Source organism: Micropterus salmoides, unplaced genomic scaffold (genome assembly GCF_014851395.1).
Source record: "Micropterus salmoides isolate LMB-PRFRI ecotype aquatic unplaced genomic scaffold, ASM1485139v1 Ms_hic_scaffold_16, whole genome shotgun sequence".
Classification (NCBI taxonomy): domain Eukaryota; kingdom Metazoa; phylum Chordata; class Actinopteri; order Centrarchiformes; family Centrarchidae; genus Micropterus; species Micropterus salmoides.
This window is the reverse complement of record NW_024040707.1, coordinates 825,258-839,302: the sequence shown is the minus strand read 5'-3', so window position 1 is coordinate 839,302 and position 14,045 is coordinate 825,258. Positions and strand designations below refer to the sequence as shown.

The 14,045-nt window shown below is 43.3% G+C and overlaps 1 protein-coding gene across 1 annotated transcript in view; it reads left to right on the top strand.

Moving 5' to 3' along the window:
* Positions 1-10,576: 10,576 nt before the first annotated feature.
* LOC119905516 (membrane-associated guanylate kinase, WW and PDZ domain-containing protein 3-like) overlaps positions 10,577-14,045 on the top strand; it is a 96,831-nt gene continuing 93,362 nt past the window's right edge. Inside the window, exon 1 of the mRNA XM_038722628.1 lies at positions 10,577-10,854. The gene's annotated coding sequence lies outside the window, so the exon portion shown is untranslated. The remainder of the gene's footprint in view (positions 10,855-14,045) is intronic.

Below are 14,045 nucleotides of genomic sequence, written 5' to 3'. Positions count from 1 at the left end.
ATACAGTGAATATTACCAAGTACTATCTTTGCGTATTTTTAGTTTTCTTTCTAGTTTCAAGATTTTAGTTCTGTCTGTTTTTCTGTTTTCTCTTTGTGGTGTTTGTTTTGCTTTATGATTCTGAAGAGTGATTTGACTGCAATGATTAAAGTGGTTCATCTATCAATCATCTATAGATCTATATCAGTCCCCTGAAAGGAAGATCGGTGGCTGAGCTTCAACAGTTGATGATACTGAATGTTAATTATTGCTGCATTTGGAATTAAAAGAGAATTATAAAATATTTTAATTAATGAATATGTTGTAAACTGTAAATACAGATTCTGAGGTCTGATTTAAATCCAAATTCTTCCAAAGTAAAATCAGTTTCTGGTCTGACATTATTGTTCTATCCTTCCTTCCTTCCTTCCTTCCTTCTGTCTGACTGACAGGCAGAATAATCTGAGTAATTTCTGTCCTTTTCATAAATCCAGCTCTCCTTTTTCTCTCCCATAATCCTCTCTGGATGATGTCATCCTTCAGCCAGTAAACAGAGCTCTACTGCCTCCTGCTGGATGAACAGAGTATTACACCCAGAGAGGCTGGCACAAAGAGGAGGTGAAGGAGGAGGCGTGTGATGTCAAGTGGAGGTCAAGAAGGAGTGGAACATGTCGAGGAGGAAGAAAAAAGGAAAGACAGGAGGAGGAGGAGGAGCGCAAAGGGAGGTCGAACATAGAGAACAAATAAAAAGGATGGAGAGAAGAAACGGAAGGAAGGAGGAATTTAAACCTGATTCTAATCTGAACCTTCAAACAGACTCGAGTATTTGTACTTTACTCATTTCAGTCTTCTGCAACATTAACTTCTTCTCCACTGCATCTCAGAGACATCTGATAGTTAGACAGATGATGAATTATTGTTATATCTTTAAAAAGTCATTAAAATGAGCTGCAGCATTAAACTAATGAACACATGATTAATAATCCAGTAATATGGTGCAGATTATTCTGAAATAGACAGTTCTGCATAATGAGTACTGTAACTAGCCCTGTATTTTGATGCTCAGACTTATGTACTTTTACTTAAGTAAGATTTTAAATGCAGGACTTTTACTTGAGTATTGAGTCAGAGTATTTTTACACTGTGGTATTAGAACCTTTACAGAAGTAAAAGATCTGAGTACTTCTTTTTCTACCCCCACTGGAGAAAATATCCAAATTGCTGACGTCAAAAACTCAAGATGGTCCTCAGAAAGATAGACATGAGCGAACACACACACTCACACACTGCAGATGATGAAGTGATCATTAAGCTTCATATGACAGCGAACAGATAGAAACACTAATGGACCTGAGAGAGAGTGTGAGTGTGCGTGTGCATGGCGTGTATGTGTTTCCCCACACCACAGAAAGGAGCTATTGATGAGAGAATCCCTCAGGAGACTGGAGATAATAAATACTCCTTCCTACTGTACTACTGTGGTACAGTACTATGTTAGTACTGTAGTATTGTACTGTAGAAGAGTTTCTCATGATGCTCTAAAAAGCAAGTGTCCCAAAACGACATGTGAGTATTTCCGTATCAGTCCAGTGACAGACTGGACAGGATGTTCAAAACCACATGACGTTAAACGCGTTGAAAAGGTTGTGTAAATAGGTTGTAGTTTTAGGCAAGACAAGGACCAAGTAATGGTTAGGGTCAGGAAAAGGTCGTCGATTGAGTTAAAGTAAGTAGAGGTACGTAAATCACATGAGGGAAGTTAATAATGTTATCTAACTTAGCTTTAACTCTACATTTACTTGGTTTAACGTGACTTGAACGCCGTTCTCCTTTGTGAAAGTCCTGGGTCAACAATCAGTATCATCAAAAGTTGCATGAATAACACGCCGATTTGTTACGTCATTTTCACGTGGTCTTCCTACGTATTTTTTGCTTTTCGCATGTGCAGAAATGGCATGTCATTCTATGCCTATTGTTACAGGTAAAAACAGCAAGTGTGGGGTATAAAAAGCCATGGAAGTCCGACACTAAGGTGGTGAGTTGGTCCCTGACCCAGGAGACCAACCTTCGGTTCCCGTGTGAAAAAAAAATTAAATAATAAAACAACATTAATTTTTGGTTTTTATTTAGGTTGCATAACAGTAAGTTACATTACGTCATTACCATGCGACATCGCGTTATCTACTTCATCTACGTTACCTAAATAGCATTAGCTACGTTGCTAACGTCAGCTATGTTAGGTACGTAGGTGACGTTACTAACACTGCAGACGTGTTTTAACCAAGAAAATATGAGTTTCAGTCATATAAAACAGGCATACAGCTACACATCCTGACTTCTTTGATAAAAATCATTAACTTAGAATCCACAATGCTCTGTTGTATTTGTAAAGCGTAGACACTGAGGCCGAGCTGGTGCAGTTAGTGATATTTATTTAAACCTGTGATGGTGACTTACAGGCAGTCCAGGGAAAACGAGAAGAAACAGAAATCCACTGAGCGAAGAAGGCAAAAAGTTAATCCACACATCACAGAACAATCCAGGGAACGAAGACGACATCCGATGACATAAAGAAAATGATCTTGACAACAACTGGAACAAAGAAAGAGGCTTAAATACACAAACGGAGAGGGGGCACAAGGAGGCACAGGTGAAAAACAATGAAAGACACAAGAGGCAGAACTACTACAAAATAACACGGGAAGTAAAGTGCACGGGGATGGATTTAACAAAATAAAACAAATGTATAACTGAAAAAACAAGACATGAGGACAAAGAATGAGAACACTTAGACAGGAAGTTATAACCAACTAAAATACGTCTCTGTTGCCTAATTTGTCATCGCTGGACCGCTGTCAGCAGAGCTGCAATTCAGACAGGAGAGTTATTATTTTACTTATTATTTTAAATATTTCATATATCCCCAACACACAAACATTTTCCTGACTAGATGCTACAGCCAGCTTAACTGAACTAGACTCTGCTGCTCTCTGTTCTCAGCTCTGTCACAGCTGGGAGAGGGTGCACAGGATACATCAAGCCTGTGTGAACAAAGTGTCTCAGTACGAGTTTCTGGATTTTGTTTGCAGTATTTAAGTTTATTTTGTAGTTTCACGGTTTCAGGCCTCATCGCCTGGACTTCCTGACATTCCAAGCCCGTCCCACCTTCTCTGCTGGAGGAAGATCTACATGAGGGTCTCTGGGACGTATACTCGGTCGAAAGGCCCCAGTAGAGGTGTGTTCTGGAGTCATGACCGGGTTCTGGCTTCCCTGTGGAGCCCACTACTAAGTCATCTTGGTCAAGGCCACTTGGCGCCAGCTTCTAACACATTCTCTTGATGAAAAACAGCACTGTGCTGCATTATTTGTTGATTTATGTAAGGCATTTGTCTGAGTCGAACATGACTTACTGTCATCCAGTCTAATTAATGTGGGTTTTGATACAGAGCTTGTGAATTGGTTTAGAAACTATCTGACTGATAAATCTCAGAGTGTATTGAAAATCACATGTCTAAACCCCTTGAGATAATTTTTGTAAATAATAAGGGAAAACATTTGCATCGAGCCAAGTTGCATCTCTATGCAGATGACACAGTTATATATACATGTTTTCCCACCCTGGCTCAGGCTGTCACGGAGCTTCAGGTTGCGTTCTCTGCATTGCAGTTGTCATTACACAACCTCAAATGACTCTTAAATACCCATAAAAACCAAGTTCATGACATTCACTAGAGCTTGTTCTCAGGAGAACCTTACCCTTTGCACACTAAATGGTGCCGTCATTGAAAGGGTAACTTGCAATAAATATCTTGGTATTTGACTGGACAATAAATTAGCTTAGGAAGAAACTTGTCCAGTCTAACATTTTGTCGGTACTTTACTACGGGGACCTGCTGTATATGCATGCGGCCTCACAATTGTTAAAGAAACTTGATTCTGCATACCATGCATTGTTGCGTTTTATTACACTTGCTGAATCGCGAACACATTACTGCAGATTATATGATATGGTGGTATGGCCATCATTAGCTATGTGGAGACAGCTACATTTGTGTATTTTTATTTATAAGGCACTCGTTTGCAAATTACCACATAATATTAATAGCCTCCTCAGCTTTGCAGTCAGTAGTCATCATATCCAATCCCAGGCCTGCCCAAAGAAATGACTAGGCTCCTGAAAAGGACCAGTAAATGGGCCCTCCGTAAATCTCCTTTACTCATATCAATGCATGCTGTCTCTCTCTATCTCCTACATAAACACAGACATGGCCTGCCGCATGCGGTGTACTTTTGATGTTCTGACATTGAGTACAACAAATATTACCCATTTTCAGGAGGGGAGGGGTTCATTATGAAACAGGCTATATTTTCTAAAGAAACATTAAATATATGGAATTTTTGTTGTTATTTTAATAAGTTATGGTAAGTATTTTGGTTCAAAATAAAATTTGGTCTTGGCTTGTATTTAGGATGAACATCATTAGTGCTGGACTGCATGGGTCCCCCTAGCAGCTGGGCCCCAGAAAGCTTTCCCCTTTTTCCCCCCTTATGGGCGGCCCTGCCCAGTCCAGCAGGCTGCTGCTTTTTAAAGTTCCCAGGGTGACTTCAATGCTGGGAAAAACTGCCTTCTCATGCTGTGCACCATTAACTTGGAACTCCTTGCAAAGGACCCTCCGGCTGGAGGTACTGCTCCCTTTTGGAACTGTTGAATGTAATGCCTGCTTGAATGAGCAGGCATTACATTGATGTATTTTAACTACTGCTTGAAGTTTTAATGTAATGTTTAATGGTTTGATAGTAGGTTGTGACTGTTGTATTTGTATATAGCTAAAAGGGTAAATGTATTGATTGTATTTTGTACTGTTGTTTTATGTTTGTACTGTTAGACTCGCTGTCCTGTTCCCTTTCTTGGCCAAGGCGCCCTTGAAAGAGATTTTATCTCAATGGGTCTTTTCCCCTGGTTAAATAAAGGCAAAATAAAAAATTAAAAAATAAATTGGCGCTAAAAGTGCAGAAAAGCCAGAGTAAGGAGGTGGTTGGGGTGGACGGGTGGGCCAGAAACAGGACTTCCCAAGAGGCAACGTAACTTAACTTTCATAATTAACGTAGTTATTTTAAACCAAACCACGATCTTTTTCCTAAACCTGACCAAACGGTTTTGGTTTGTTTTATTTTGAAGTATAACCAGACGTTACATTTTTATTCTTGCTAACATGCAGAAACGATGCTAAAGGGTACCCAGGGTGTTAAACAGCGACAGGTGACGAGATGGGAGCGAGAACGGGTTGGCTACAACAACCACTGCTTTCATCAGGGATAGGCCAGGGGGTCGCAGGCCAGCATCCTGCTAATGTGTGGTCAGAGATGGGGACTCAAGTTAGAGACTCGGACTCAAATGCGACTTAGGTCGCACACACAGTGACTTCAGACTCGACTTGAGACTCGTCCTCAAAAGACTTCAGACTCGACTTGAGACTCGTCCTCAAAAGACTTCAGACTCGACTCGGACTCGAGGTGCAGGACTCATGAACAATGTTTATTTTTAGGAAACGTCTGATGAGCGTGCTGTTATCCCCTCCATCCGTTACCTATAACCTGCCTACATAACACGTAGTATCTGCTGCGTGCGGCTGCACGTGAGAAAGGACAACAAACAGCGGCAGCTGCTCCGCCATTCATCATAAACTTTGACTTTAAAACTTCATAAAACAAGACCCAAACAAAGAAGCGCTGGTTAGTAAGGTTAGTAACCTGTGGTGAGTAAACAGCTCAGTGTTGGCCATCTAACGTTGCTTCTTGCTTCAGCTACGACCGACGAGAGGTTAACTCCGACTGTCATTCGTTATGAAAAGATGAATGAGTGTTGGTTTACTTGCCAAACTTGTGGTGGTCGATTAACGTAATCATTTACGTCCCACTGGCTGCCGTCACGTTAATTATTGCCGTTGGCTAGAAAGAGGTTACAGGTTTATTGTTGATCATGTAACCTTACAGTTTTATTTAGTTATAACGTTACACTGGTTTGAGAGTCTGGTGGTGTGTTGATTTACAGTAGTTTAAACTGTCAGTGATTGCATTGCACATTATGGTTGTGCTCTGTAAGTTAAAAACAGGTTACAGCTTTATTGTTGACTATGTAACTTTACAGTTTTATTTAGTTATAACTTACACTGGGTTTGAGAGTCTGGGGAGTGTGTTGACTTACAGTAGTTTATAAGCTTATAATAAGTCATTAATTGTAGACGCATTGTAAATTAGGCTGCATGGTTGTGCTCTGTAAGTTAAAAACAGGTTACAGGTTTATGCAACATTACAGTTTTATTTACATTTAGCTGATGCTTTTATCCAAAGCGACTTACAATTGCTATACATGTTAGAGGTCGCCCACCTGTGGAGCAACTAAGTGTTAAGTGTCTTGCTCAGGGACACAACGGTGGATGTGTCACAGTGGGAATCGAACCCAGGCCTCCCACGCCAAAGGCAATTATCTTATCTATGCGCAATCACCACCCTACCGTATTCAGTCAATGTTACAATGGATTTAAGAGTCTGGGGAGTGTGTTCACTTACAGTATTTAATAAGCTATCAATAATTGCATTGCACGTTACATGGTTGTGCTCTGTAAATGAAAAACAGGTTACAGTTACAGAATTCCTTATAGCTATGCTATTAGCAACCTGGATTGAACGCAGCAGGTGATACAACATTTGTAATAACCACAACAGACTTGAGACTTGACTTGGACTCTAGCTCAAAGACTTGAGACTTGACTTGGACTCTGGCTCAGAGACTTGAGACTTGACTTAGACTCTAGCTCAAAGACTTGAGACTTGACTTAGACTCTGGCTCAGAGACTTGAGACTTGACTTAGACTCTGGCTCAAAGACTTGAGACTTGACTTGGACTCTGGCTCAAAGACTTGAGACTTGACCTGGACTCTAGCTCAAAGACTTGAGACTTGACTTGGACTCTGGCTCAGAGACTTGAGACTTGACTTAGACTCTAGCTCAAAGACTTGAGACTTGACTTGGACTCATGTTCAAAGACTTGAGTCTTGACTTGGACTCTTGTTCAAAGACTTGAGACTTGACTTGGACTCTTGTTCAAAGACTTGAGACTTGACCTGGACTCTAGCTCAGAGACTTGAGACTTGACTTGGACTCTAGCTCAAAGACTTGAGACTTGACCTGGACTCTAGCTCAGAGACTTGAGTCTTGACTTGGACTCTTGTTCAAAGACTTGAGACTTGACTTGGACTCTTGTTCAAAGACTTGAGACTTGACCTGGACTCTAGCTCAGAGACTTGAGACTTGACCTGGACTCTAGCTCAGAGACTTGAGACTTGACTTGGACTCTTGTTCAAAGACTTGAGACTTGACCTGGACTCTAGCTCAAAGACTTGAGACTTGACTTGGACTCTTGTTCAAAGACTTGAGACTTGACTTGGACTCTTGTTCAAAGACTTGAGACTTGACCTGGACTCTAGCTCAGAGACTTGAGACTTGACTTGGACTCTAGCTCAAAGACTTGAGACTTGACTTGGACTCTAGCTCAGAGACTTGAGACTTGACTTGGACTCTTGTTCAAAGACTTGAGACTTGACTTGGACTTTTGTTCAAAGACTTGAGACTTGACTTGGACTCTTGTTCGAAGACTTGAGTCTTGACTTGGACTCTTGTTCAAAGACTTGAGACTTGACTTGGACTCTTGTTCAAGGACTTGAGACTTGACTTGGACTCTTGTTCAAAGACTTGAGACTTGACTTGGACTCTTGTTCAAAGACTTGAGACTTGACCTGGACTCTAGCTCAGAGACTTGAGACTTGACTTGGACTCTAGCTCAAAGACTTGAGACTTGACCTGGACTCTAGCTCAGAGACTTGAGTCTTGACTTGGACTCTTGTTCAAAGACTTGAGACTTGACTTGGACTCTTGTTCAAAGACTTGAGACTTGACCTGGACTCTAGCTCAGAGACTTGAGACTTACTTGGACTCTAGCTCAAAGACTTAAGACTTGACCTGGACTCTAGCTCAGAGACTTGAGACTTGACTTGGACTCTTGTTCAAAGACTTGAGACTTGACTTGGACTCTGGCTCAGAGACTTGAGACTTGACTTAGACTCTAGCTCAAAGACTTGAGACTTGACTTGGACTCTGGCTCAAAGACTTGAGACTTGACCTGGACTCTAGCTCAAAGACTTGAGACTTGACTTGGACTCTGGCTCAGAGACTTGAGACTTGACTTAGACTCTAGCTCAAAGACTTGAGACTTGACTTGGACTCATGTTCAAAGACTTGAGTCTTGACTTGGACTCTTGTTCAAAGACTTGAGACTTGACTTGGACTCTTGTTCAAAGACTTGAGACTTGACCTGGACTCTAGCTCAGAGACTTGAGACTTGACTTGGACTCTAGCTCAAAGACTTGAGACTTGACCTGGACTCTAGCTCAGAGACTTGAGTCTTGACTTGGACTCTTGTTCAAAGACTTGAGACTTGACTTGGACTCTTGTTCAAAGACTTGAGACTTGACCTGGACTCTAGCTCAGAGACTTGAGACTTGACTTGGACTTTTGTTCAAAGACTTGAGACTTGACTTGGACTTTTGTTCAAAGACTTGAGACTTGACCTGGACTCTAGCTCAAAGACTTGTGAGCATCTCTGCGTGTGGTCGACCTTAAAGCCATCTCCATGGCAACGCTGTGGACACACATTGTGCTGATGGAGCTGACCTTCACTTGGGAACCCGAGAGGACGAGAGCCAAGGACCATGGCTGGATGCAAAGTACAAATCTGAGGTACTTATTTTCTTTTCAGGCGACTTTTTACTACTTTTACCTGACAGCTTGAGTTACTAGTTTCTTTACACACAAAGTATATAAAGAGTTTCTAAAATATGCTGTCTTCAGAAATAACTGTATTTCAAGCATGTGATGCTCCTTTAAATTGTAATTAAACTCACCTGTAGCAGCTCACAGGTGCCATATAGAGATCACACTTACAGCCAGTTAAAATGAAGAAAGGTCGACTCGACCTTTGTGTTGTGTGTCTGTGTTCCACACTGAACATGGACCAAAGAAAGAAGAGCAAAGAGTTGTCTGAGGATTTAAGAAACAACATTTTGACATAGCATGAACGATCTCAAGGCTCCCAGTGTGTCTGCAGAGATCTTAACTTTTACAGCCCCTGGACCTGGACCTGATCTCCCTGGAATCCACTTTGTGGAAGAAAGAGGAAAACTGATGAAAGAGTACAACTACGGATTGTTGGAATAGTGGATAAAGAACCTCAATCAACTTCCAAATAAATTCAGGCTGACCTGCAGACATGGAGTAGAACAGGGTCAGCTCGCACTATCCGTCACCATCTGAATGAAAAGGGACGCTACGGTATGGGATCCAGGAGGAGCCCACTGCTGACACAGAGACTTACCTGAGGAAGCCAACATCCTTCTGGGAGAAGGTCCTGTGGACAGAGGAGACTAAAATAGAGCCTTTTGGTAAAGCACATCATTCTAATGTTTTCAGAAAAGAACAGGTGGAGGTTCATGGATGTTTCTGGTTGCTTTGCTGCTTCAGGCGCTGGATGTCTTCACTGTGTGCATGGCATTATGAAATCCTAAGACTACCAAAGAATTCTGTGGCTGAATGTAGGGCCCAGTGTCTTTCAGCAGGACAATGACCCAAAGCTGACTTCAAAAAGCACCAAACATGGTTTAAGACAAACCTCAGAACAGCAGCTGGGAGAAGGAACCCATCAAATCTGAAAGACCTAGAGCAGCTGGCAAAAGAAGAGTGGACCAGAAGTCCAGTACAGAGGTGGAAGAAACTCAAGGGCGTCACTTTGTGTTGAAAAGTGATGAGGACATAAGGGCTCAGATCAGGGGGTGATGATGCATTTGGGTCTCATGGTTACATGAGACGTGACGATACACGAGAACAAGACAAGAAGAACGTCTCAGACTTTTCTCTGCTTTTCTTTGTGTTGTTTCAGTGCAAACAAACTAAATAAACATTAGAATACCAAAGCATTTGGAATTGCAACAGTTGTCTGGGAGAAGTAGTGCCTTATGGGACAGACATGCAGGGGGGCCCATATTTTAGGCCATGACTCTACCTGTACATGTCAACAGGTGCAGTTCACCGAATCTAACAATGAGTCTGGTGATGATGATGATGGTGGCGCTGTGATCCGGACTCCTGACTTCTGTATTTCTGGATACAACTCTGCCCACACACACACACACACACACACACACACACACACACACACACACACACACACACACACACACACACACACACTCGCTGATGTCAGCCTATTACCCTGAATACACGCTGCAGACTCCGCCCACTGAAGGTGGAGCTCTCTCTCCCTCACTTCCTTCCTCTTTCCTTCCTGGTGCCCCGCCCCCCTCCACGCACACACACACACACACTTCCTTCATCATCACTCTGTGTTTCTTTACTGCCTCTCAGAGAGAGAGAGAGGAGGATGGTAGAGAGACATTCACTGTCCGTTGCTTTCTTACAGCGTAGTAAAGCTCCATTAAGCTGCTGCTCCACCTGAAGGCACCACACACACACACGTGAGCGCACACAAACACGCGTGCACGTGTGTGTGTGTGTGTGTGCTCTTCCACCTTTCAGCGCTTTGCATTTTTACCTGCAGTGGGCATCACGCACGACCGCACATGCACGCGCATCCTCTCGTAGCGCACGCTCGCTCACGCACGCAGCAGCAGCAGCAGCAGCAGGCAGCAGCACCGAGGGAGCGATCAATACTCTAAAAGCCCGGAGAGGATTCTCACCGGAGAGGAGAGCAGACGCGCCGCGCGGGGCTGGGAGAACCGGAGGAACACGGCAGGAATTATGAAGGTAACGCAACGGCGGGGTCCCGCTCTGTTTTTACCGTTTCTGTGGCACGAGGCACCGGGGCGCGTTCACGGCCGTTTTGACCGAGAGACCCGGTTTGTTGGAGTGATTCTCTCCTGCAGGTACAAACGGCGCTGTCAGCAAATTCACAGCCGAGACCTGCCGCCTGCTGCCCGGGCTGAGGAGCAGCGGGCTGTCGGTCACCTCCTCCATCACCACCACCTCCTCCTGCACCGTGTGTGTGTGTGTGCACCTGAGGTCTCATCTGTCACCGTGTAAAACCACAACTGGAAACTACCGGCTGCTCCGGGATCAGCGCGAGCGGAGGTGACACCGTGTGTGTGTGTGTGTGTGTGTGTTTACATGGGGGCCAGCAGCTGGATCTGCGCTATAGAAGCTGCTCTTTGTCTCTGACCGTTCTAATGAATGGCAGCAGGAGGAGGTGCACACAGGAGGAGCTGCCTACACTCTGAGCCTGGAGAGGAGGTGCATTTAGTGGTATTAATATAAGGAGAGGAGGTGCATTTAGTGGTATTAATATAAGGAGAGGAGGTGCAGTTAGTGTTATTAGTATAAGGAGAGGAGGTGCAGTTAGTGTTATTAGTATAAGGAGAGGAGGTGCAGTTAGTGTTATTAATATAAGGAGAGGAGGTGCTGTTAGTGTTATTAATATAAGGAGAGGAGGTGCAGTTAGTGTTATTAATATAAGGAGAAGAGGTGCAGTTAGTGTTATTAGTATAAGGAGAGGAGGTGCAGTTAGTGTTATTAGTATAAGGAGAGGAGGTGCTGTTAGTGTTATTAGTATAAGGAGAGGAGGTGCAGTTAGTGTTATTAGTATAAGGAGAGGAGGTGCAGTTAGTGTGATTAATATAAGGAGAGGAGGTGCAGTTAGTGTGATTAATATAAGGAGAGGAGGTGCAGTTAGTGTTATTAATATAAGGAGAGGAGGTGCAGTTAGTGTTATTAGTATAAGGAGAGGAGGTGCAGTTAGTGTTATTAATATAAGGGGAGGAGGTGCAGTTAGTGTTATTAATATAAGGAGAGGAGGTGCAGTTAGTGTGATTAATATAAGGAGAGGAGGTGCAGTTAGTGTTATTAATATAAGGAGAGGAGGTGCAGTTAGTGTTATTAGTATAAGGAGAGGAGGTGCTGTTAGTGTTATTAATATAAGGGGAGGAGGTGCAGTTAGTGTTATTAATATAAGGAGAGGAGGTGCAGTTAGTGTGATTAATATAAGGAGAGGAGGTGCAGTTAGTGTGATTAATATAAGGGGAGGAGGTGCAGTTAGTGTTATTAATATAAGGAGAGGAGGTGCTGTTAGTGTTATTAGTATAAGGAGAGGAGGTGCTGTTAGTGTTATTAATATAAGGAGAGGAGGTGCAGTTAGTGTGATTAATATAAGGAGAGGAGGTGCAGTTAGTGTTATTAGTATAAGGAGAGGAGGTGCAGTTAGTGTTATTAATATAAGGAGAGGAGGTGCAGTTAGTGTTATTAATATAAGGAGAGGAGGTGCAGTTAGTGTTATTAGTATAAGGAGAGGAGGTGCAGTTAGTGTTATTAGTATAAGGAGAGGAGGTGCAGTTAGTGTTATTAGTATAAGGAGAGGAGGTGCAGTTAGTGTGATTAATATAAGGAGAGGAGGTGCAGTTAGTGTTATTAATATTAGGAGAGGAGGTGCAGTTAGTGTTATTAATATAAGGAGAGGAAGTGCAGTTAGTGTTATTAATATAAGGAGAGGAGGTGCAGTTAGTGTTATTAATATAAGGAGAGGAGGTGGAGAGGAGGTGCAGTTAGTGTTATTAATATAAGGAGAGGAGGTGCAGTTAGTGTTATTAATATAAGGAGAGGAGGTGTGCAGTATGTGTTTCAGTGTGTGTTTCAGTGTGTGTTGCAGTGTGTTTAAGTGTGTGTTGCAGTGTGTGTTGCAGTGTGTGTTTCAGTGTGTGTTGCAGTGTGTGTTTCAGTGTGTGTTGCAGTGTGTTTAAGTGTGTGTTGCAGTGTGTGTTGCAGTGTGTGTTGCAGTGTGTTTAAGTGTGTGTTGCAGTGTGTGTTGCAGTGTGTGTTGCAGTGTGTGTTTCAGTGTGTGTTGCAGTGTGTTTAAGTGTGTGTTGCAGTGTGTGTTGCAGGATGTGTTGCAGTTAGTTTTGCAGTGAGTTTTGCAGTGTGTTGCAGTGTGTGTTGCAGTGTGTGTTGCTTGCGGTGTGTGTTGCAGTGTGTGTTGCTTGCGGTGTGTGTTGCAGTGTGTTGCAGTGTGAGTGGCAGTGTGTGTTGCTTGCGGTGTGTGTTGCAGTGTGTTGCAGTGTGAGTGGCAGTTAGTTTTGCAGTGAGTTTTGCAGTGTGTTGCAGTGTGTGTTGCAGTGTGTGTTGCTTGCGGTGTGTGTTGCAGTGTGTTGCAGTGTGAGTGGCAGTTAGTTTTGCAGTGAGTTTTGCAGTGTGTTGCAGTGTGTGTTGCAGTGTGTGTTGCTTGCGGTGTGTGTTGCAGTGTGTTGCAGTGTGAGTGGCAGTGTGTTTCAGTGTGTGTTGCAGTGTGTGTTGCTTGCGGTGTGTGTTGCAGTGTGTTGCAGTGTGAGTGGCAGTGTGTTTCAGTGTGTGTTGCAGTGTGTGTTGCTTGCGGTGTGTGTTGCAGTGTGTTGCAGTGTGAGTGGCAGTGTTTTGCAGTGTGTGTTGCAGTGTGTGTTGCTTGCGGTGTGTGTTGCAGTGTGTTGCAGTGTGAGTGGCAGTGTGTTGCAGTGTGTGTTGCAGTGTGAGTGGCAGTGTGTTTCAGTGTGTGTTGCAGTGTGAGTGGCAGTGTGTTTCAGTGTGTGTTGCAGTGTGTGTGGCAGTGTGTTGCAGTGTGTGTTGCTTGCGGTGTGTGTTGCTTGCGGTGTGTGTTGCAGTGTGTTGCAGTGTGAGTGGCAGTGTGTTTCAGTGTGTGTTGCAGTGTGTGTGGCAGTGTGTTGCAGTGTGTGTTGCTTGCGGTGTGTGTTGCTTGCGGTGTGTGTTTCAGTGTGTTGCAGTGTGAGTGGCAGTGTGTTTCAGTGTGTGTTGCAGTGTGTGTGGCAGTGTGTGTTTCAGTGTGTGTTGCTTGCGGTGTGTGTTGCTGTGTGTTCCAGGATGTGTTGCAGTTAGTTTTGCAGTGAGTTTTGCAGTGTGTTGCAGTGTGTTAGAGTCAGTTTTGCAGTGTGTGTTGCAGTGAGTTTTAAAGTGAGTTTAGC